This window comes from Cavia porcellus, unplaced genomic scaffold (genome assembly GCF_034190915.1).
Source record: "Cavia porcellus strain 051 isolate PalLab524CR breed Dunkin Hartley unplaced genomic scaffold, mCavPor4.1 scaffold_16, whole genome shotgun sequence".
NCBI lineage: Eukaryota > Metazoa > Chordata > Mammalia > Rodentia > Caviidae > Cavia > Cavia porcellus.
The window spans coordinates 2012521-2034516 of NW_026947499.1; the positions used below are offsets into that span (position 1 = coordinate 2012521).

At 53.9% G+C, this 21996-nt stretch overlaps 1 protein-coding gene and 1 long non-coding RNA gene across 5 annotated transcripts in view; one reads left to right on the top strand and one right to left on the bottom strand.

The window, feature by feature from the left end:
- Positions 1–21996, top strand: part of Tmem132d (transmembrane protein 132D) — a 444208-nt gene that overhangs the window by 395949 nt on the left and 26263 nt on the right. The gene's annotated exons all lie outside the window — the stretch shown is intronic.
- Positions 4623–8908, bottom strand: LOC134470597 (uncharacterized). 2 transcript variants are annotated; one of them, XR_010039546.1, is made up of 3 exons: positions 8664–8908; positions 6098–6179; positions 4623–5479 (listed from the first exon to the last, which is right to left on the bottom strand). It is a non-coding gene; the product is annotated as an uncharacterized LOC134470597 (long non-coding RNA). The 2 variants fall into 2 exon arrangements; XR_010039545.1 differs by lacking the exon at positions 6098–6179.

Sequence of the window (21996 nt, forward strand, 5' to 3'; positions counted from 1 at the left end):
CTCTAGCATCTTTTTTTTCTTCTGGAGGGTTCACCCACTCACCCATGAACCTTTTTAAGCAGCAACAATGGCCACATCTTATGTTCAGCAATGCCTGCCTTGGGATTCTGGGTAAAGTAGTTTGCTGCGCTCCAGAGAAGAATTCTGGGTAAAAGGAAGTTCTCTGCACTTCAGAGAGGAATTCTGGGTAAAAGGAAGTTCTCGGCACTTCAGAGAGGAATTCTGGGTAAAAGGAAGTTCTTTGTGCTTCAGAGAGGAATTCTGGGTAAAAGGAAGTTCTCTGCACTTCAGAGAGGAATTCTGGGTAAAAGGAAGTTCTTCACAATTTCAAAAGTTCCTCCTTAGAAACACACCTGGGGAGCAGGGCTGGCTGTCCTCTGGGCAGTTGGCCCTCTGAACTCACACTCTGATGACTCTAGTACTGAAGGAGCTGCTGTCACCTGCAGACCTGTGGGACCTGGCCCTGCCCTGGAGGGCTAAGGGCACGGATGTGTGAAGTCACACTCTGTGACGGGAAGCTGGGGACTGGGAGGCAGCAAGGGAAGGTGCAGGCACAGGCAGTGGCCGCTGAGGCCTGGGGACAGGTCCAGCTCCTGGGGCCACTGTCACATGCAGAGGCAGTGCTGATCGCTGTAGACAGATGGGCACCTGGCGCACTGTCCATGTCTAGCCGAGGTCATCTGGGGAGATCCTGGGGGATAGAGAGCTGCCCCTCTTGCTGGAGGGAACAAGGCGCCTCTCTCCCAGCTGCAGAGCTCCAGTGCGGTCCCCACAAGACGCAGAGATGCCCCTGGTGCCAGGAAGTCTGCTGAGCAGGAAGCAATGTAGATCACACAGTGGGGCGTTTGTGGGGTGCACATGTGTCTCTGCCACCAGCTGCTCCAAAATAAGAGGAAGGCAGGTCCTTTCCCGAGCGGGAATGGCCAGGTATTTTGTGTGATGCTCCGTCCACAGCGTCACAAGAGTTCCTGCATTTTACTCAAAAACATTCGATTTTGCTCATCTCTGTGTTCTGGTAAGCAGGACGCTGGCTAATTCACAGAAGTCTGGAATGAAGTTGGTGGCCAGTGTTTAAAGACCAAGTCCCTGACCTCAGCCAGGGAGCCGCAGCGTCTGCTCAAATCTGTGCTCACCACGAGGGGCCGGTGCCTGCTCACCTGACCACAGAACCCAGCCTGCCAGGGCCCCTCGTCCCGGCAGGCAGAGCCCTTGTGCACGAGCCCCTCTGCACTTACTGGCTTTTCTGTGTTTCTTAGTGCACGTGCTCGTGGCACCTGCAGGGAGTTGGTGAGTGAACCTCGCACATCTTAAGTCTACTTTCCTCATCCCCCTCCTCCTCCCTCCCCGTTCCTTCCCACTCCTGGTCCTCCATTAGCCAAGGCTCCATCTTCATCATCTGTTTCCCCTTCAATGTTTTTCACCCCTGACCTGTCCTGCTTATCCACATGACCCGCCTACCCCTGTGGGCAGCCGAGTCAGGGAGATGGACAGGCCACCAGGTGTGGTGCAGCCGTACTCCCGGCACTCTGAGAGCCTGAGGCAGGAGGGTCTCAGGGTGGAGTCCTGCCCAGGAAACTTAGCAAGACCTTGTCCCAGCACTGGATCTAAAGCCTTTTTATCAAGGGCTGGAAAGGAAATTCAGTATGAAGGGTCTGGTCAAGTCGCCAGTTCTGCAAAAAACAGAGAAAGAGAGACGGAGGCAGACACAAAGGAAAGGAAGGGAGGGAGGAAAGACAGAAGGAAGCTCACGGAGACCCAACGACCCGCCCTAGGTGGCAGGTCCCCGTCACTGACGGCCACGTCCCCACCCTTGAAGCAGCAATTGGAATGGCCACTCTTCCCAGCGGCTGCTGTGAGAGCTGAGCTTTGGCCAGGAAGCAGCAGCCCAGCTGGGAGGACTCCGACAGGAGCAGACCACCCCTGTCTGCCCTGGTCTCACTTTGGGTCACAGCCGTGCACTGGCCAACCCTGACCAGACCCAGGGGGAAGAGATCTGGGGATGGGACCGAGATCAGCTCCCAGGAGAAGGAAGAAAGGATGGACAGACAGGGGCTGTGTCTGTCGGTCGGGCAGAGTGAAAATCCCCAGTGCAGTCCTGGGCTTCCTGGATGTAATCGTGGCTGTCTGGATGTGGGGAGGAAACGGCGCAGCTGGACACAACCCAGAGCTTGGCGTGGTGCTGTGGACGGTCCATGCTGCACGAGTCAGCACCTTGCGGTGCAGAGGTGAGGAGGGGAAGCCGGCCAGGATTCAGAGTCCGACCCCAGCTGCGGTGGCGCCTGCCGTCACATGGTGTCCCCAGGGGGGTGGGCCCTGCAGCAGGGATGTTGTCTTGAAGACCCTGAAGGCAGGCCCAGGTCAGCAAGGACGAGGTGATGTCTGGCCTTGAGTGCCGACGTCAGCAGTCCCTTCTAGTCCCTGTGTTCACTGATGCCCCACACAGAACGTGGTAGACCAGGCGGCCAAAGCCCTGGTTTATTTTCCCACAGCTCTGGAGCCTGCAGCTCAGGATAGAGGAACAGGGCAGGCCTGTCTGCCAGTGTCCCCTCCTGGCTGGTACATGGCCATCTTCCTGATATCCTCGTGGCCTCTGCTGTATGCACCCAGCGGGCTCCCTGGTGTCCTTTAAAAGGATGTCAGTCCCGCAGGAGTGGGTCCAGGTCCCGATGTCCTTTGAAGTCCCCTGGGAATGCAGCTCAGCCCTGACGTTCACCATCATCGTCCAGCGTGTGACACTGGGCATGAGGCCCATGCTGCCCCTGCTCCCTGTGAGCTGTGCCCGCTCAGTCCCTGAACCCAGCAGGACACGACTCTGACACAGGCTCCGCATCCAGGCAGGGGTCAGGCAGTGCCACTGGGAGAGTCATTATTGTGGTCCCACGGGATCCCTGCCTGACAAAGGTGCCAGAGGAGAAGAGGAGGCCCCCCAAGAGGGGAGATGGCTTAGGACGGATTCAGGATGACGCTTCAGAACTAGAGGCAGGCCAGTGCCCCTGCACTCCTGCGCTGCCACCACTGCCACTGCCACCACCGCCCTCTGTAACCCTAACACGATGACACGATGCCGGGAAGGAAGGTCAGCCAGCTCGGGTGCACACACCGTGGTGCAAAAACCTGAGCGTGATCGGAGGACGTTGCCTCCTACCTGGGACGTCCCAGGGTCCCTCTGGCTGCAGGAACTGCCTTGGGGACAGTCTCTGTCTCCCTCTGTCCCTCTGTCCCTCCTGCAGACCTCCTCATTCTCCAGCCAGGCGGGGACTGGGGGACTGGGTCACGTGATCTGCGCTGGCCAACGAAAAAGGGCCCTCCTTTCAATCTGATTGGTTCCTTTGGGATCATCCGCTCATCTCTGAACCAATCAACTCACCCAATTAGAATGGAGTTCACTGATTGGCTGGGCTTGAGCTCCAGGCCATCTCTGAAGCCAGCAGCTCAGACCTTGTGGCCTAAGAGTGAAAGAAAAGTGGTCAAGGAAAATTGAATTTTACAAGAAATGGAGGAAGACGGTGAGGGCCGAGGGCCAATGACACCGTACCGCAGGCTATGCTCAGCAGGAACCCGGAGGAAACGCAGCCCCTCCCCCCCAGGTGCAGCATTTGACTGATGACGGTCCCCTCTCCCCTGCTCCAGCCCACCAGCCTAGCATGCTCCACCCAGCGTGTCCCACGGTGGCAGTGCCACCTCCGCCACGCACACTCCCACTATCTGTCTCCCTCAGCTCCTCCCTCCTTCCTTCTCTGGGAGTCCAGGACAGGATGAAGAAAACCTCGTGGGATGGCAGAACCCAGTGCTTCTGTGGAAACTTGAGACTCCGTCTCCCCCTGCACCCCAAACTTTTGGGTAGCATTTGGTGAGGCCCTGGCACCTGGGGGACCCCCGAGCCTCTCCTGAAGCCCTGCAGCTCGACACTGCGCCTCCACTGGCCGAGCACAGGACACAGGGCATCCTGAGGCCCAGCCCCTGCTGCCTGGGAGCCCGGCGTTTGCACGGATGCGGCGCTGGACATCATCCCATGCCCACTGGTGACACCCAGTGTCCATGCCGAGTACCGGCTTGGGCATCGCATGGATAAGTGACATTAGAGACATCCAAAATCAAGTGGATCAGGTGTTCCCCAGAGATCCTCCTTGGCAGTGTTTTCTATTGCAGAAGCAAGGAGCCGCCCTTGATTCTTCCTTAACTCAGTCCCTCGCCCCTGAAATGCGCAGGCATCCGGGAATGCAAACGTGGAGTCAGTAATTAACCCCGACAGGCAGTCTATTCCTGTGTCTCCAGGCCGCCGGATCACTCCCTTGAGCTGCTGCAGACTCACCCTCGCCCTGCGGTCTGCCCATCCCAGGGAGCTCTGGGCCTGTCCTGGCTCCCCTTCCGCTCCTCAGATTCCCCTTCCGGTAGAATTCTCCTCAGCCAGCCCAGCTCTCTGCACAGCACACCATGATGAAACCTTCGCTCCGCCTGCACCCCTGTTCCCGCCAGACATCACCCAGCCATCTAGCAAGCAGCTCGACAGCTGCGGAGAAAACAGCAATTAAATTATGTATGTCACACATGTAAAACATCAGATTGATTATGATGATCTGAGAAGCCACATTATGCTCTTAATAATGATCACAATTTTCAAGTTATGTAAGCATCACAGAGACCAGATGGCTTGAGGTTTTATTTTCAGCTAACATTTCATGATCAGGGTAGATTAATATCAGCTAATGTATTTTTATAAATCTGTATGTTTCATTTGCATTTAAGTTCACCGTAGAAGCTCTTTGTAATGGGTTGGCGTGATATTCCCAGTCCGCAAAAATAGATCAATGTCTTACCCCAGATTAATTGAAGTGTAATGTTCAGTGACTGAGATACAATATCGGCATTCTATCCGGAACATTGGTGTTGTGTACACAGTGGATGAATGTCAATCCTAGAAATATCGAGGCGGTGAGTCTGTAGAGCCCATGGAAGGTAAAGGAATCTAGGAGGAGCGATAATGATGCCCTGAAAATTGGATGTCATCAAACTAACACAGAGCCAGGAACATTTCTGCGACATTTCAAAAGAAATACCTCTGTAATAAACCATTACGACAAGAACAAAATGACGCCTTCTATTCCGAACTAACATTCTGAGTAAAGATAAGGAAAACAACCCTACATAATCACAACCTTCTTACATAGAACATGAGGACGATTACACGGCACAAAGACACCGCAGGAGCGGGTGCAAATTGGGTGCCACAGAAGCTGCAGGGGGCGCGGTACATTTGGGGAGGGTCCTACTCAGGCACCTCCATTCGGTTTGGCAGCTGTGAGCCTCTCTGGGTTCTGCAGCTGCTCTGTTCCACGGTTGCAAGGAGTATTGCTGTGTGTGCTTGTGGGGAGGCTCTCGGGGCGCCAGCCCCGCCTGAGTAAGGAGGAAGGGACAGTGACCACGAGGCAGTGCTGTTTGTTGTGGCCGACAGCAGGTTCCCGCTCTTGATGCTACAGGGCTGCAAAAAGAGCAGAGACAATCACTGACATCTGAGAAACTGGGGTCCAGAGAAGGAGGCAGCCCAGAAAGCACCCCAACTTCACTGCATCCATGACACACCTGGGATTGACACAGCCAGAATACACTAGCTCCCTCTCTACCAAGAGTCCAGAAGTTTTTAAAAAAGAACAAGAAAAAGAACAAAATGGATGAGAAAAATAGCTTAGGGCACCTGCCATCTGCCACCAAGCCAGATATAGATGCCTTGGGCGACTTGTTACAAACAACACAAGCCTTCCTGGTGAAAGAAGCATCATTACTATCAAGTCTCAACATGCACGTTTTGTCCTGTAAATTGGCAACCGTCCCCAGTCACCAAGCACGCGTGGAATGCGCTGAGATTGCCAGAAGTCAAAGGAGCCGCACCCAAAGCTGGGAGGGCCCTTTGTTCCACTCCTCACAGCTCAAAGCGTCAGTATTTGTGAGCTTAATGAACAAATCGGTCCTGTCTCATTCTAGCTCCCTAATATAAATTGCAAAACTTGGGGAACTCATTGTCCCCTGTGCAGGCATAGGGTGGGGCAGCACAGCCTGCAGCAGCCTGGACTTTGCGCCCCACAACACAAATGGACCTTACCTGACCTGCTCCACCCCGGGATCTGCTGAATGCTCACCAGGTAGCCCAGGACGTCACCCCTCAGAGGGGCTGGATGGGTCACCTGTTGTAAACATGCCACTTAGGATGCCCAAAGACTAACAGCAAAGAGGCCCTGAAGAAGAGCTCCAGATGGGTGGGGGCTCTGAGCTGGACACTCATCTCCCTCCTCCCGAGTGCATCACTTGAGGGGCCCTGTTTCAGAGCCATGAGGTGATTCCTAGCTGCATCGGGAGCCACCGTCGACCAGGACACACAGGACACACTCCTAGAACCTCTCTCCACCCCAGCCTTTCCCGTACAGCCCACCCCATGCATCATTGGCCGGACTCTCATCTGAAGGGGGCACCCCGGGGCCTGGGAGCACCCTAGATGCAGAGCGTGGGAGGCTGTGAAAAGCTGCTCCCTTCAGATGGGGGTTCTGAAGGCCCCTGCTCAGTGAGATCCTGCCTGTCTGCCGGAGGTGGGAGACTGTCAGGGAGCCAGGCGGGAGAGCTGCAGGTTGGGGTGTGAGCGCACCACCTCCATCTGCTCACACACAGAACCAGGAACAACTTGGTCCTTCTCAGGGACTGAGCGCCGAGACTCAGCCCCCCAGGCATGGTGGGGCCACTCAGCATTGATTTCCACCCACTCAGGAAGTGATCTCGGAACCTAGCACTCTCCCCAGAGTGCAGGGGAGTTTAAGCACTGTGCATGGTCCCCACCCTGCATGTATCCTGCTCACATGATCCTGCTCTGTCCCACCTGCCCAGCACGGGGTGACCCTGAGCCCTCTCCTGGGTGACACACATGTCCAGGCCACTCTGGGAGGAGGGGCTGCGGATGCATGATTCTCACAAGCAGAGCTGATTTTGCAGACCAGTGCTTTCTCTCATTCATCTGGAGCTGTCAGCTCGGGAAGTCCTTTCCTCCTTTCCCGGGGTATTGGGGTGCTGCTCCCAGAGGGTGCCCTAGGAGTGGAATAGAAGCCCCTTGCGACTGGGCCTCCTGAGTGTGCTGTCCCTCTGAACAGTCTCCGAATGGGCTCCTTTGCAGGCCGCACGGAGGGTGCAGGGCCACCTGGAGCTGTGCCTGCCATGGAGCACCCTGGGACAAGGGTTTGTGGAAGGGGCAGGCGCCCCGGGGCTCCGGCTCTGGTGCCAGTGCCTGCAGCTCAGAGGACCCACAGTCAGGCCGGGGCGGGTGGCTCTGCTCTGCCACTCACTAAGGTGGCCCTGCAACACTGCTTAGTCTGGGAGCCCAGGCACCTCCTCTCTGCAGGGAGAGTCATGCAGCTGCCCGAGGTTGCTGTCTGGAGCTGGGGGGCTACATCTGTACTGTGCACGCCGCCCTGCCATGAGCACCTGCTCCCCTGTGCAAACTCTGTCCCATGTGCCTAGGGTCCCCTGCTGCCCTGGAATCCAAGCCTCACTCTCGTCACTTAAAGTGGTGTCCCTTCCTGTCTACCCTCTGCTTGGTCACCCAAGTCCAGCAAGCTCTGGGAGTCTCCTGTTTTCTCCTGGGGCAAGATCTCCCTGCTTTCGTCTTGGGGACAAAAAGCCCAGGGCTCTTTCAAGTGCAGGATTTCTTTCTGCTGGGCTGGAGTGACAGAGCCCTGGAGCAACTCCCCAACCCGGGATCCAGCTGCAAGTGCTGGGCCTGGGCTGAGGCCTGGATTCTGCCAGACAGGCTGCAGAGCAGGAGTCCTCGGGGAGGCCTCAGGGGACCCGAGTGGGGACAGGTGGGGGTGCCGTGCTCTGCTCCAAGGTGGCCTGCTGTGACAAACAGGGTGGCCTGTCCCCAACTCACAGACTTGCTGTCCTACCATCCAGAGGTCAGATGTACAAACACAGGTTTTGCAGGGGTAAAATCAAGGTGGCCCAAGGACCCTGTTTCTTTGGAAACTGTTCTGTTTCTTGCTTCTCCAGCTTCTCTCCTCCACCCCGGTGCCAGCCACACAGCCTCCGCCTCCACCTCCGTGCAGACTCCGCCTCCCTCTCACAAGAGCACTAGGTGGACATTGGGCCCAGGACCCTTAAGATCATCCCATTTGAGGACCCCTAACTTCACTGCATCGACAAACTCCCCCTTGCCACATGGGTGACAGGCTTCCGGTCCCAGGGCTTAGGACCTGGGCCTTCTGCTGACCACACTGAAATCCTGGCTTCTCTTCACTCAGGATGCATCAGAGAACAAGCCCTGCTGTGGACAGGGAGCAGGAGAGGGGCCTGGTCCTCAATCAGCTTACAGGCCCAGTGAGGGATGGAGACGGAGAAGAGTGGGCACAGTGCAGCCCTCCCAGAGCGTGGGCTGTCACTGAGGTCACCTAGCTCCCTCTGGATGGTGGGGACCGTGGTGCCTTGGACGAGACATGGGGAGCACGTGTGTAACGGAGGCGGCTCAGAGGGAACCCATTGCACCCAAGGGCACAGGGCTAGCATGGTCAGCTCGTGCCATGCATGGGGCAGGACACTGGCACTGTCTCAGGTATCCTCTACAGGATGCTCATCACTACCTGGAAAAAGGGACAACTCAAAGGATAGTTTGACCCAAATATCAAAATTACCTTAACTCATGAAGCCCAGGCAGACATCCGGTGTCCACGCTGAGTGTCCCAGCTGGGAACTCGGAGCCTGGCCCAGCAGGAGGAAAGAACTAGAAGATAAAGCACAGGGCAGGCAGCTGGGGAGGGGCGGCGAGGTCCTTGGGAACAGAAGCCATGCTTCGAGGAGAAGCGGAGGCCAGGGAGACGCTGCCTGCGGGTGGACGGTGGACAGCAGACCCCACTGTGGCTTCTGTCCAAAGACCCGGGGCGTGTGCCGGAGGGAAGAACCAGACATAAACACGTGGTCAGGTCGCTTGACAAAATTAGAACAGAGATGGACAGCTGGGAAGATTTACATAAAACATCTTGTTTCCCGAGTTTTGTAACACGCTGTGTTTATGTAAGAGCGTGTCTTTATTTTTGGCTGTGTCAGAGGGAATATTTCCCCTGGAGTGACTGCAGGCTCAGGGACCGTCGTGGGTGGAGGGCGGTAATATGTACGGTGGATTCCTGATGGTTCGTAAAGAGAATCATTGATAATAATAAATAAATATAATAGCTAAGACAGAGGCAAAATATTAACGGTATGCTCTGGTGGAGAGCACGCAGGTATATTCTCTATATGATTCTTGCAGCTTTCCTGTAAGCTTGAATTATTTCTAGATAAAGAGATATTTTTAATGAAGCATCAACCTGAGTAGCAGAGGATGCCCCTGAGGGCTGCTGAGTATAATCAGAGGTGGCGGAGAATTGCAATCAGGGTTACGGAGCTGTGGAGGCCAGGCACGCATCCCAGGCTTAGGCCACAGGAAGTTTTTAAAGGCAGAACAGACAAGTAGTGGCACTTGTCCTGCAGCAGAGAGAACACTGTCCCCAGGACTGGTGGCGGGAGCTGGGGCCAGCCGTTAGAGGGGCAGAGTGGCAGGCGGAATGCGGAGGCAGCTCACCCAGCGGGAGCAGTTGGACGCGTGGCTGAGTCTGGCTCCAGGCTCGGAGCGCTCCTGGGTCTTCTGGCTCCTGTGCCCAGGTCCCCCTTCCAACCCCTCAGCCGTACTTAACTTTCTGTGGTTAGTAGGGATTGACACGTTTTGATTTCCACAGCTTTCACAGGACAAAAGAGAGTTTGGGAGCCAGGCTGTATGTAGGGTGTGATTTGTGGCAGTGCCCTGCGGGAGCTGTGGGGTCTTTGGCCAGCTTTTACACACTCTGAGCCCCTGTTTCCCCCGAGTTGGTCGGTTCCATCACTGGAGCAAATATCTGTCTCCTGCAGTTTAAAGCAAGACAGCTTATCTGACTTGTGGCTCCCAGGGGCTCAGCCACGGTCAGCTGGCTCCAGAGCAGGAGCATCATAGCGGGAGAAGGAATGACAGTCACTTCGTGGTGGCCGGAAACTAAGCTCGGAGTGGTGTCAGAGGGGAAGGGGCCGGGGGCCAGGTCTGACACCCAAGGTGTCTCCATGACCCGCCAGGTACACTCAGGTGATCCCCTGGAAGGCTCCAAGGCCAATCAAGATGGCCATTGGTTTGGCTGTCACGCCCTGTGTCAGGCAGAAGAGTCACAGCCCAGGTGAAGGGTTAACTCCAAGTCAGCATTAGGTGGGCTGGAAACAGGCCCCGGCAGGCCTAGGGGGCCTTCACCCCTGCCTGTGGTTTTCTGTGGGAAGGAGGTGTGGGTGATTAAAGCGTGCACACGCAGGGAGTGGTGTAAGGCTGCTTGTCATCTTCAGAGAGCCTTGTCAGCCACAGCAGAAATCACTTGACAAATTGAAATGACAAAGACGAGGCTGATGGGCACTCTTGTGACACTCCAGAGGGGACCCGGGGGGCGTGGGACCTGGGGAGGTCACAGGGCAGGGGCAGAGTGAAGGCACTCGATGGGTGTCCTGTAGGGGGACCGGGAATCAGCAGAGTGGGGGCACCGGTGTGCCGTGGTGGGGAGGAGTGGGCGCCCCAGGAGAGGAGGACAGAGGGTCAGGGCCGAGTGCCGAGAGCTGTGGGGTGTGGTTACCAGAGTGTCCTGGGCCAGGAACACGGGGAGGGGAGGATCTTCACCGCACACCTGCACATATGCACACATGTGTGTGGAACGGCATGGCGTGCACTGTCAGGACCGTGGTTTTGTTTGTCAAGTGTCTTTGACTGAGCTGGGGGTGAGAGCCGAGCGCCTCAGGTTCAGACTTGGAGCACGGGGGAAAGAGAGGGCTCCGTCGGCAGAAGGGGTGACTAACAGCAGTGAAAACTGGAAAAGTCTGACAGCTAAGGAGTGGGGACCCTTCGGGGATCCAGGAGGAATGGGGAGCCGGTGCCCAGCGGGAGTCCAGCACGCAGGTAACAGACAGAGCTGGAGAGGTGGGCCGGGGTCCTCCCCTGACGGGCGCCCTGCAGGGACCTCGGGTGTCAGGGCCCAGCGCTCCCAGGAGTCTCTGTTGCTTCTGCAGAGTTGGCAGCGTCTGAGTCGCCCTCCCTGAACCCGCAGCTGTGCGATTCCATCACACGGGAACTGCAGGAAGGGCTGCCCCTGACCCCACGTCCCCCGCGGGAGCCCACACCATCGACCAGGGCTTCTCTGGCCACAGCAGCAGCCACCAGGAGGCCAGGAGCCAGGGTCACTATGAGGGAGGAAGCGAGGGAGGGCAGGGTGAAGAGGACGGCGACGTAGATGGTCATCACATCACAGCAGTGAGCGCTGGGCTTCATCGCTCCTGTTTTGGTTATGAGCATTTACACACATACGCTGTGTGCCAGCCCATGAGTGTGTACAACCATAAATATACACACGAAAGTTCACGCGGAGGTTTTTCCATCTAGAAATACGCATACATAGATGCGAGCATGCTGCCCCTAAATGGTGGCTGTTGGAGTTAGGGTCAGTTATTTATTGAAAACTACCCTGAAGGGGCTCGAAACAGCAAACTTGTACAGAGAGGTAATTTTAAAAATACAATGAACACTTAAATTTTTAAAATGTATTACAGATTGGCTGTGGTTGTGCACACCTATAATCCCAGCACTCGGGAGGCTGAGGCAGGAGGATTGCTGTGAGTTTGTCGAGGCCTGCCTAAATTATGTAATGAGACTCTCTCCAAAGAATCAAAAAACAATTACAGTAAAAGATACATGGCCATCCATTCCTTCAAGTCCCCCCCGTACCATGGACACATCTATCCCATCAGTCTCGACCCCTTCCGGAGCAGTTCTGGAGTCCTCTTTCCTGAGAGTCCTTATGAAGTATGATCAAAACTATGGTGCCAAGCACCACCCAACAGAACAGCAGTTCTCACCCACCTCAATCACCAGGTCTGACACTGAGCACCCTCTGGCTCGTCCCCAAGGTCAGAGCGAGCATGGACTCAATTCAGGACAGCAGGTGGTCAGGATGGTGCAGCTAGAGACCATCATGAGAGAGGACACCAGAGCTGCTTCAGACAGTGACCAGAACAGGGGGCTGCGTGTTTGGAGACGGAGGATTTGGAGGGGAACTCATGATTATGTGTCTTTTATGATGATATGTTTTTTTTTTTAATCAGTATGGGCTTGTCCTTCAGGGCCCCAGGGGCCACGTCACAAAGCCTCAGCCAGCCGGGGAGGGGGGATAAAGCACACAGAGGACACCAGAGGCTCCCAGCTGACCCAGGCCAGGTACTGGGCACTGGGACTAACTGGCTCTCAGTAGCTTCCAGACAGCGGCTGCCAGGGCAGCCCCAGGTGGGGCCAGCCCTGGTGGGGCCAGCCCTGACCACAAAAGAGTATACATTAGAGGCGTGATTCCAAAACACTGTGTGGCCAGGCATGGCATCACATGCCCATAATCTCAGCACTCACGAGGCTGAGGCAGGAGGATCACTGCGAGTTTAAGATGAGCTTGGGCTACATAGTGAGTTCGAGGCCAGCTTGGACTATACAGCGAGACACTGTCTTAAAAAAAAAAAAAAGTAGCATATTCCTACATTTAAAAAACATATATTGGGGCTGGGGATTTAGCTCAGCGGCATAAGCACCTGCCTTACAAGCAGGCGGTCATGAGTTCGATCCCTGGTCCCCGAGGTAGGTGGCAGCACAGGTGGAGTCCTCCTAGGCACTGGGAGCCCCGGTCAGTGGGGAGAGGCCACCCAGCTTCCAGGAGCCGTGATTATTAGCTGATCCTTGCAGGCCATGGCGGTCACTGCGTGTGTCCACTTCTCATGCCCGCTGTGTGCCTGCTGTGTGAATTGAGAATGGCAGGCGATGCTGCCTGGAGTGGAAGGGCCGGAGCACCAAGGGGACAGCACCTCAGCCCTGCAGCCACTGCTGGTCCATCAGTAGAAACACTGAGTCATAAATCAGGGCGGCTGCTCAGGCTCCATAGGCGGCCCCCGGTGAACCTCCCAGAGAGGCCCAGTGAACACCCTCTAGGAGCCCAGCAGTGCTCTGGTCACTGTGACCCCCAGAGGAACTGCCCGCCCCCTTCCAGCGCCCAGCGTGAGCTCCAGAGTCGCATTGACCAAGGACAGCGGTCTGACCGGCCATGCTCTCCCGTGGTTCTTGTTACCCGTGGCCAGTGGTCAGCCACAGTCCAAATCGCCACATGGAATATTCTAGAACTAAGCAGGATATGGGGGTGCATGTGTATCATCTCAATTCTCTGGGAAGCTGAGGCAGGAGGATTGTAATTCGAGCGTAGTTGAATGACTTAGCCAGACGTTTCTCAAAATGACTCATTTAAAGAAGGGGTCGGAAGGGAGCTCGGTGTGAAGGCCTGGAGTTCAGTCCCCAGGGAAAGGAGGGGACGGGACCATTGTGGCCACCAGCCCCGTGTCCCGGTCAGTGGGCCGGTTTCTGAACAATCCACGTTTCTTTAGAGTTAAATTTTATTCATGCAGCAAAGCAGTTTAAAACTCTTGGCTTCCACGCATCTTACATTAAGTCTGATTAGATAGATTTAATTATTAATTACCGACTCAATCATGATTCTATAAGTATGGCATTAAAATCACAAATCTAATAAGCCATCATAAAAGCTTTAAACACCTTAACAAGAAAGCAAAACACACAGTAAGCGAAGACTCTGGAGCCCAGCCACAGATGACCCAGGACTGGGCCAGCAGCTACTGTGTCTCCTGGACAGAGCAGAAACCCAGGGGCGGTGTCCAAGGGCCCCCACACACCTGTGACCCGCTGTAAACCGTGGGTTTACCCCACGGTTATGTTACACAGTAAGGGACGACAGAGTCATTCACTGCTTGTGACAGGTATTTTTCTTCTTAACGACCTACTCTTTTCCTTCCAAAAGGCACTTGTTTTTGAAGTCTTCAGCATGCAGCTCAGTACGGGCCTGTGTTGGGGTCACTCATCCTGGGTCACACCAGGGCTAAGTGAAGTCTAAAAACTCGCCACGTTGGAGCCCGAACCTTTCTTTCTCTGAAAGTCTTTGCCTTGACCAACTAACCAAAAGATCTGAGTTTGTTTTATTTCCAGACGGCCCCGTAAAGGGTCCTGGGTTGGGGATGTGACCGGAACATGGGTGTGTCATGCTGGAGCAGGTCACCGATGGCTCAGAGCTGGGTGTGGCTCAAAGAAGGTGGCTCCCGGGGGCCTGGCCTGGCAGGGCCTGTCTCCCTCCTCCTCCCTGGATCCCTCTCTGCTTCCAGCCTGCCCGCCCTGGACTGTTTCTCCACAGCCTTGGAACCAGCATCCTGTGGGTTTAAACCTCTAGAAACTCTGGGCTAACATAACTTTTTCCCCTTTAACTTGTGGGTGTTGGGTATTGTGTCCCAGCAATGACAAAGTATCTGACACAGTCCTGCTCATCGTCACGAACACAGATCCAACCTCCCTGTCAGGCACATCACAGCAAACCCCTCTCATTCACTTGGTTTGTCTTTTTTAGTTAAAATCAAGTCCACGGGAGTGACGACCTTGTCATCTAATGCAGAGTTGTGGCCCCAATTTCTAGGCCAGAGCTCGACATAAAAGAATTCTGTTGAGTGACTGAGTGATGAAATAGATGTCAGGCGGGTGGTGATTTCCCTTCCAACCACACTGGCCACTGCACTGGAGGTCACAAAAACTGTAACCATCAGCTGCCACGTGGCCATGGCAGTTTCGGCAGTGCCACCGGTGAGCTGGCTCTAAGTAGATCTCTGTGCCTCTTCTGCACTTTTGTGCAGTAGGGAGACCCTCAAGGTCACCTGGAGGGCGTGTCCTGCCACGCCATGCCCACTCAGGCCTGTGACAGTGTTCATAGCAGATCTCAGACCTGGAAGCGGCCCAAATGTGCAATCCCTGGCGAGTAGATAAGTGAGTTTCGGCCCAAGCGTGGACAGCAGCGGATGATGTCACTCAGAGCAGAGCATCATCTCTGCACAGTGACGGCCGAGCCTCAGCAGCTTCGCCCGACACAGAGGGAGCCAGGTGGGGAAGGCTGCACTGAGAGAGTCCGTGTGTGTGAAGTCCCGGCACGGAATAAAACCCCGGCCCCGGGAAGCAAGCAAGTAGCTGCCCGTGATCAGGGCAGGCGGGGTTGGAATCTGCTGGCGTACCGGGGACGTGTGTCACTCACACATCCTCTCCTGTGTCCCGTCGTGACACGCACGTATGCAGTGACCTGATTGCCGCCCCAGCAGTGGACACCCCACCTGCAGGGAGCCAGCCACAGAAATCCAGGCACAGCACAGTTACCAACTCAGTCTGCTGACGACTGTCCAGTTTGTCAGACATAAAGACTGAAGGGAAGGCTGTGCGGGGCTGAGGTGAGAGTGGATGCTTCTCAGGAGTTTAAGACAGAGCACAGGTGCGGTGATTATGGTTAATAAGATCATCCGCTGCAAAATCACTAAGTGCACACACACAAATTCCCACCGTGCACACACACACACACATGCACACACACATGCATGCATGCACACGCATGCCCGAGATCAGTCTGAGGGCTCAGATGTGTGAATTATCCTGACTGAATCATTCCACACCACATCGTATCCCTGTGTCTGAACCCGCATCAGACCCCCCTCTCGGTGTGAGGAGCTGCAGCGGACTAGGGGACCAGCGGACAGGACGTGGGCTCTGCCTGGCTGCCCCATGGGTGGCATCCCCCTCTGTGATATGTGACACTTACCCCGTCCCCTGTGTGCTCAGTGCTGGTGGAGAGGTGGAAACCGCCAGCCAGGACCATTGCTGGAGAGGAGAAACTGGGGCAGAGAAGGAAGTGACGCCCCAATGTCACTGATCTGCCAAGACATTGTCATTGACTCCAGAGCACCACTGCGGTCAGGGCCCCAGACACGACGTAAATACGGAGCCAGAGGAACAAACGGAGAGAGAAGAATCCATGCCAACGTCAGTGGGACTGGCTTCCCTCTGAGGTTTAAAGACGTGTAGGCCTTGCAGCGTGCAGAATTGGGGAAAGCAAACCCCGGATGCTCAAGGCACAGGCTCAGCAGGGCGCCGGGGAAGCCCAGGCCCCAGAGGGGCGCGGGACTGGGCTGCTGCTGGCGGCCCCAGCAGGCGGCTGCTTCTCAGCCCTGGGTGAATGGGACAAGCCCCAGCACCCCACACCCAGGTCCCCGGAAGTCATCCTGGTCCTCAGGTAGACGGCACAGAGGCCAGGAGTGACCCTGGGACTGGTGGCCGGATCCCCACAGCTGCTCACACCCTGACACTTTCCTATTGCATCCTACAGAAGCAGGTTTACCCGGGTGAGAAATGTGTGACAGTGCGGCCGCCTGTATCACAGGAAGACCAGGAGCTGGGGCGGAGTGGCCGCGTGTCCGGGTGGCTCAGTCCTGCAGGGCCAGCGGCTGCTGACATCTGAGCGGGTAGAGGAATCTGATGTCCACTCAGCCTCTCCGCTCCGGTCACATGCACTTTCTATTAGGGGACAGCGTTAGCGGCTGTCTGGACTGCCCAGCATGCAAGTCCCTAACTCTTCTGGAGATAAAGATGCTTCCGGGAATGGTGCTGCCCTCTCTGGGTGTGGGCATCCCTGCATCGGGATCTCAGCAGATGTAAAACGTGACTGATAAAAGCTGGTCCCCATCTTTGGGGCTCTCCAAGTCAGACAGCCCCTTTATGCCCGTCTTCCCCCAGTGCTGGTGACAGGAGCACCATTGCATTGCACCAAGGGCGGGAAATGTATCCAACCAGAAGAGTGGCAGCTCTGAGGACACCGTGCTTGCTGGCAGAGCAGGAGTGGACGGAACACATCTCCGCAAGGGCGAGCGTCGCTCCGAGGAAATGAGGGGCGTCCCTCGCCCAGAGTTACGGACAAGAGCGTGAGCGAGGGGGACCTGCAGCCGAAGCCAGCAGCCTGGGCAGCAGGAGCACAGACCTCAAAGGCCGGTGGGGGGTCTGGGCTGCAGGAGAGAAGGAACCACTCACTGTCCCTCTACCTGGGCGTCCTGTGTGACATCCACTCCTTCATGGAGTCCGTTGCACGGCTCTTTAGCAAGGTGCTGGTGCATTAGTGAGCACCCAGGAGCACCCTCAGACACACCCAGGATGATGCTCTCCCAGTGGTCCAGGCATCTCGTGGACTCAAAACTCACCATCCAGCATCCCCTGTGGGAACCAGGGAAGAGGTGTGCGGGGACAGAGCCAGGTCTCCCAGGACACAGCTGGGACCATAACGTGACATGAAATAAATCAGACACATCACTTCAGTGTCACAGGCTTGCTCTTCTGTGAGAGACCCACGGTATAAATAAATTAAAGACCAAAATAACAGATAGGCGATAGGAAGCAGAGAGGTCCATCGTCTGCGGACAGGAAGGGACCAACAGACAGAGGGAGAAAAGCGGGAGGGGAGAGAAGAGGAGATAAAAAAAAAAAAAGCAGCTTTATCTGTGTCTGTCGGGACTCCTCACTAGGTCCTGCAAGCATGGACGAAGGTAAAACCTGCGTGCACCCAACGCCAGAATGTTCATTTGGAATAAGGAGACAAATCAGTGACGAACATGCGGCCCAGAGGCTTGGACGGCCCTGCAGGCTCGAGGGCGCCACAGGCACAGCCACGCTGGACCCGCACCCCAGCCCCTCGGGCTCCGCCCGGCCCAGGAAGCCACCCAGATCTGACGCTGCTTCATTAGCAAGAGTCAAAAGATGCTTCGATCTCTGTCCCACCTCACTGGTCAAAATTTGCTCTTCCTGACTGCTAATTTAGAGAAGTCTCAGCTCAGTAACTTGATGTTCCCAGTGTCGTATCTGTTTTTAAGATGGTCCTCAAATTAGGCTGGAGCCCGCCAAGTCTTTCTCATGTGAGCTGCTAGATTCCGGGCATCTGCAGGCCTCAAATTCCTGGGCATCATTAACCCGAGGGGCCGGGTACCTCTGTGTTTTCTTTTTCTTTTTTTTTTTTTTTTTTTAATTTTATTTAAAGAAAGACTAAGCAAAACAGAAAACAGAAAATAGGTAGAAATAATACATACATTCAGAGAAAAATATAAACAGTAAGAAATCACTAGTTGATATTTACATATTGTCATTTTACAAATAGTTGTTCAAGGTACAAGAGTAGAATATGTAAAGTGGGAATACAAACAGCGAGACTGCAAACAGTTCTGTTCAACTGTCCAACAAAAACTTAGAAATATGGTTGTCAATCCTGCACACTTAAACATACATGCAGTTATCCATATCTTCAATTATGTTGAGATTGAACAAACCCAAGCAGGCTAGTATCACTCTGAACAAAGAATAATACTATGGCTGGGTTTCACATTATGACACTCCACGATCAGCACTGGATATTTTAGTGTCTCTTTTTCTTCAAAGTATCTGTTCATTTCATCATGTGTCATAACATCTGTTCTCATAAACTGTTTATAGGTTCTACACATGCATGAGTCTTAACATGTATTTCTATCCTTTCTGTATTAGAGGGAGAAACAAAACAAAGCAGGACAGAACAAAACATATCGTTATAAACACACAAAATGAAAAAAACATATAAGACCATTGTACAAGGAGTTCTACCATGGTTCCTGTGTTGTCTCTTGTTATCTCCAATAGAATTGGCTATATCCTCAGACATACTATAATTGAATATATCAGACATAACAGTATTAATAAAAACACAACTTTGTATATAGTATAGAACTTCAAAACTGGCAGCTATCAAGCCAGAATGTGTATCATAGAGTCTTGTCATCTTCAGTGTAGTTGTCTATACTCTCAGACTTGATACTATCAATCATATCAGTTTTGAATAAAATCTTCTCTGCCTCATTTCTGTTATGCTTTATTTTGCCATCAGCTGTCTGCTTGTCTTCTTCATTCTGTTTTCTGCTCCATGCATTGAGGCCTCTCCACCACTGTTCCTGGAATCCTAGTACTTTTCTCTCTCTCTAGAATGCTGTGCAATATTCTCTGTAGAGTTGAATTGGTGGTTGTGAATTTCCCAAGCTCCTCTTTGTCTTGGAAGCATCTTGTTTCTCCATTAATTTCTAAAGACAGTTTAGCAGAGTATATCAATCTGGGATGGAGGTTATTTTCTTTCAGGGCTTAGAATATTTCGCTCCAGGCTCTTCTTGACTTGATGGTTTGTGTCGAGAAGTCTGCCATGATTCTGATGGATCTTCCTTTATGGGTTATCTGTTTCTGGTCTCTAACAGCTTTTAATATTTTGTTCTTAAATTGAATTTCTGGGATCTTGATTATTATACACCTGGGTGTAGCTCTGTTTTGGTTATAGGTGGCTGGAGTTCTGTATGCCTCATATCAGAATATCATTTCCTTTTCCTATGTTTGGGAAGTTTTCCTTAATTATTTTTGTGAATAGCCTTTGTAGTTCCTTTGTTTGTACCCCAGCTTCTTCATTCACATTCTTTATTCTCAAGTTATAGATCCTTTTGTCGTCTTCTAACCTTTGTATTGTTGCTGCTTGTTTCCTTGTTATTTTTTAAAAGTTTTCCTTTCATACTCACACATTGCAAAACTGTCCTCCAGTTTGGATAATCTATCCTTAGTTTCTTTCAAGCTGATTTGCCATCTTTCCATAGAGTTTTTAATTTCCTGGTGATCTCTTTGAATCTGCTTCATGTATTCTATATTTTTTTATATTCTTCACCAAATGGTTCTCTGTTTGAGTCCCTCCTTTCTTCCGTCTGTGTCTGCTTGAGGGGTACTTAGTATCTCTTTAATTAATTTTCTTGTATCTTGCTTTATTTGGCTAAATATTTCACTTTTGAACTCATCTATGAGGTCCCAAATATATCTCTTTATGTCCACTGCTGACGTGTCTGATATTGCATGTTTGCTGTTCTCATTCTCCTTTGTATTTACCTGTCCTGGGTCAGTGTTTTCAGGGTTGGGACCTGGAGACTTTTTGTTGTTGCTTCCTCTTCCCATCATTTGTGCTTCTTCCAGGAGGCCCCAGTTTCTTTCTTTGTTGGTTACAATTCTTCTGAAGCACGCTGGCTAGGTGACCCTTCCCACTGCAGTGTGCTAGTGAGTTGCACACAGGGACAGTGTATACTGGCCCTTCCCTCTGGATCAGTCAAGTGTTGTGGCCTTCACTCTATTACTCTGTGTCACCTCCCCTCTGGGTGGTGGCAGCTGGAGCATGGCGGCAGTGGTGGGGGTGGACTTTGCACCACCTCCCTTCTGGGTCTGCGGTGGCAGTGTGGTCAGGGGCTAGGGGCAGCTGGTGGGCACCCAGTCACTCCTGGGCCCGCAGCTACAGGTCTCACCAGAGGTGCCACAGGCAGTGGCTGGAGTGCGGTGGTGTGGGGATCAGTCAAGTTGCTGTGACGTGCACTGTATTTCTTTGCCCTGCCTCCCCTCTAAGTCAATCAAGCTTCTGTGGCCTGCCCTGTCAGTCAAACTTCTGAGATTTCACTGGGTTAGTGTGGTTAGTGTGCACCACAGCTGCAGGGACTTGACCTCGGATAACCTATTGGGTCTCAGCCAGGTCACATGACTGAGGCCTAGCTCACTCCACCAATCCCGTTCCAGAAGGGAGCAATTGACTGAAGTCACTGCTGCCCCTTGTACTTGCGAGTCCTGCCCGGTCCCAGAATGTCCTCCCCCGGAGCCCCCCGCTATTTATGGAATGGCTGCACTCCCATCACTCACCACAGGTTGATGTAGGCACCCTGCCAACTCAGCTCTTCCTTTGGCTTGCTGGCCCCCAAATTCAACGTCGAAGCAGCAGGACCTCGGACAGCTTGGCAAGTCACAGCGGGACCTCGGATTCGGGACCTCGGATGGTGGGCAAGTCGCCTTAATTTCTTCTTGGGACGAGAGAATTCATCTCCCTCTGGGGTTCCCCACTCTGTATTATGTTGAATTCTAAGTTGACTATCTCAGGGAGCCTCTGTAGCCAGCTGTTATCTATCCGCCATCTTGCTCTCCACCTCTGTGTTATCGTCCTGCTTGGGTGTGTGGTGACGTGACGATGTTGTGTTCATCTCTCTCAGAACTGCTCGTCAGATGGCAGGACGCTTTAACAGGGCCACGCTGACAAGGCCTGTTTTTGCATAATCCTCATCGGCAAGGAAAAGTTGCCTTTATTACACCCCGTCCTGCAGCGTCTGTTCCGAGGACTTTGGGTTCCCAGGACCACGAGGGATCCCCGAAGCCTGCTTTGGTTGAACAGTCCCTGCTCCGGGCTCCTGCTGAGTCTCAGGCCCCCTGAAGGGAGCAGACTGGCTCCCAGGGTGTTGGCTGGGGAGTCTGAGGTCCAGGTGCCCGCAGTATCCAGGGCTGGGGAGGCCTGGCCTCTGCTTCTGGGGCAGCTCCCAGGACGCTGGCCCTCACCTGGGGGAAGGAAGGGCAAAGCGGGCACAGCTGGCCCAGAAGCTTCATGAGGCTGGAATGTATTCATGATCGTGCAGCAGCGTGGCCTGGTCACCCCCAGGAGCCCTTCCTGGACCTCCCCACAGCACCAAAGAGGCTTCCCGTGGCACAGGGGACGCATTCAAGCCGCAGCAGGTTTATCCACGTAGCATTTATTATTTGCAGCAGGAGATACTGACTCCAGGCCTTTGAGGACCTTCCCAGTCCTTTGAAGAGTGTATTTTTTATTTGGAGATAGGATCTTGCTAAGTTGGGCTGGAACTTCAAGCTCTCCTGCCTCAGCTTCCCAGAGTGCTGGAATTCCAGATGCAGGCCACCACATCAGGCTTAGCCTAGCACTTCGAGACATTTGCTGTTGTATTTAAGGTGCATCCAGATCATTCCCTAGAAATGCACTGAGCGTCTGCCACATGCTATAGAGGGTCAGGTTCTGGAGCAGCACAGATAAGCCAGACCCTAAGGACATCCAGCAGGAGTCACAAACGCCCAAGACAAACAGCAACACCAGGCTTGGGGAGTGCAGACACAACCCTCACGCGCGCACCCTGTGTCCTCTCCACTCACCAGATGGGCCACTCTGCTAA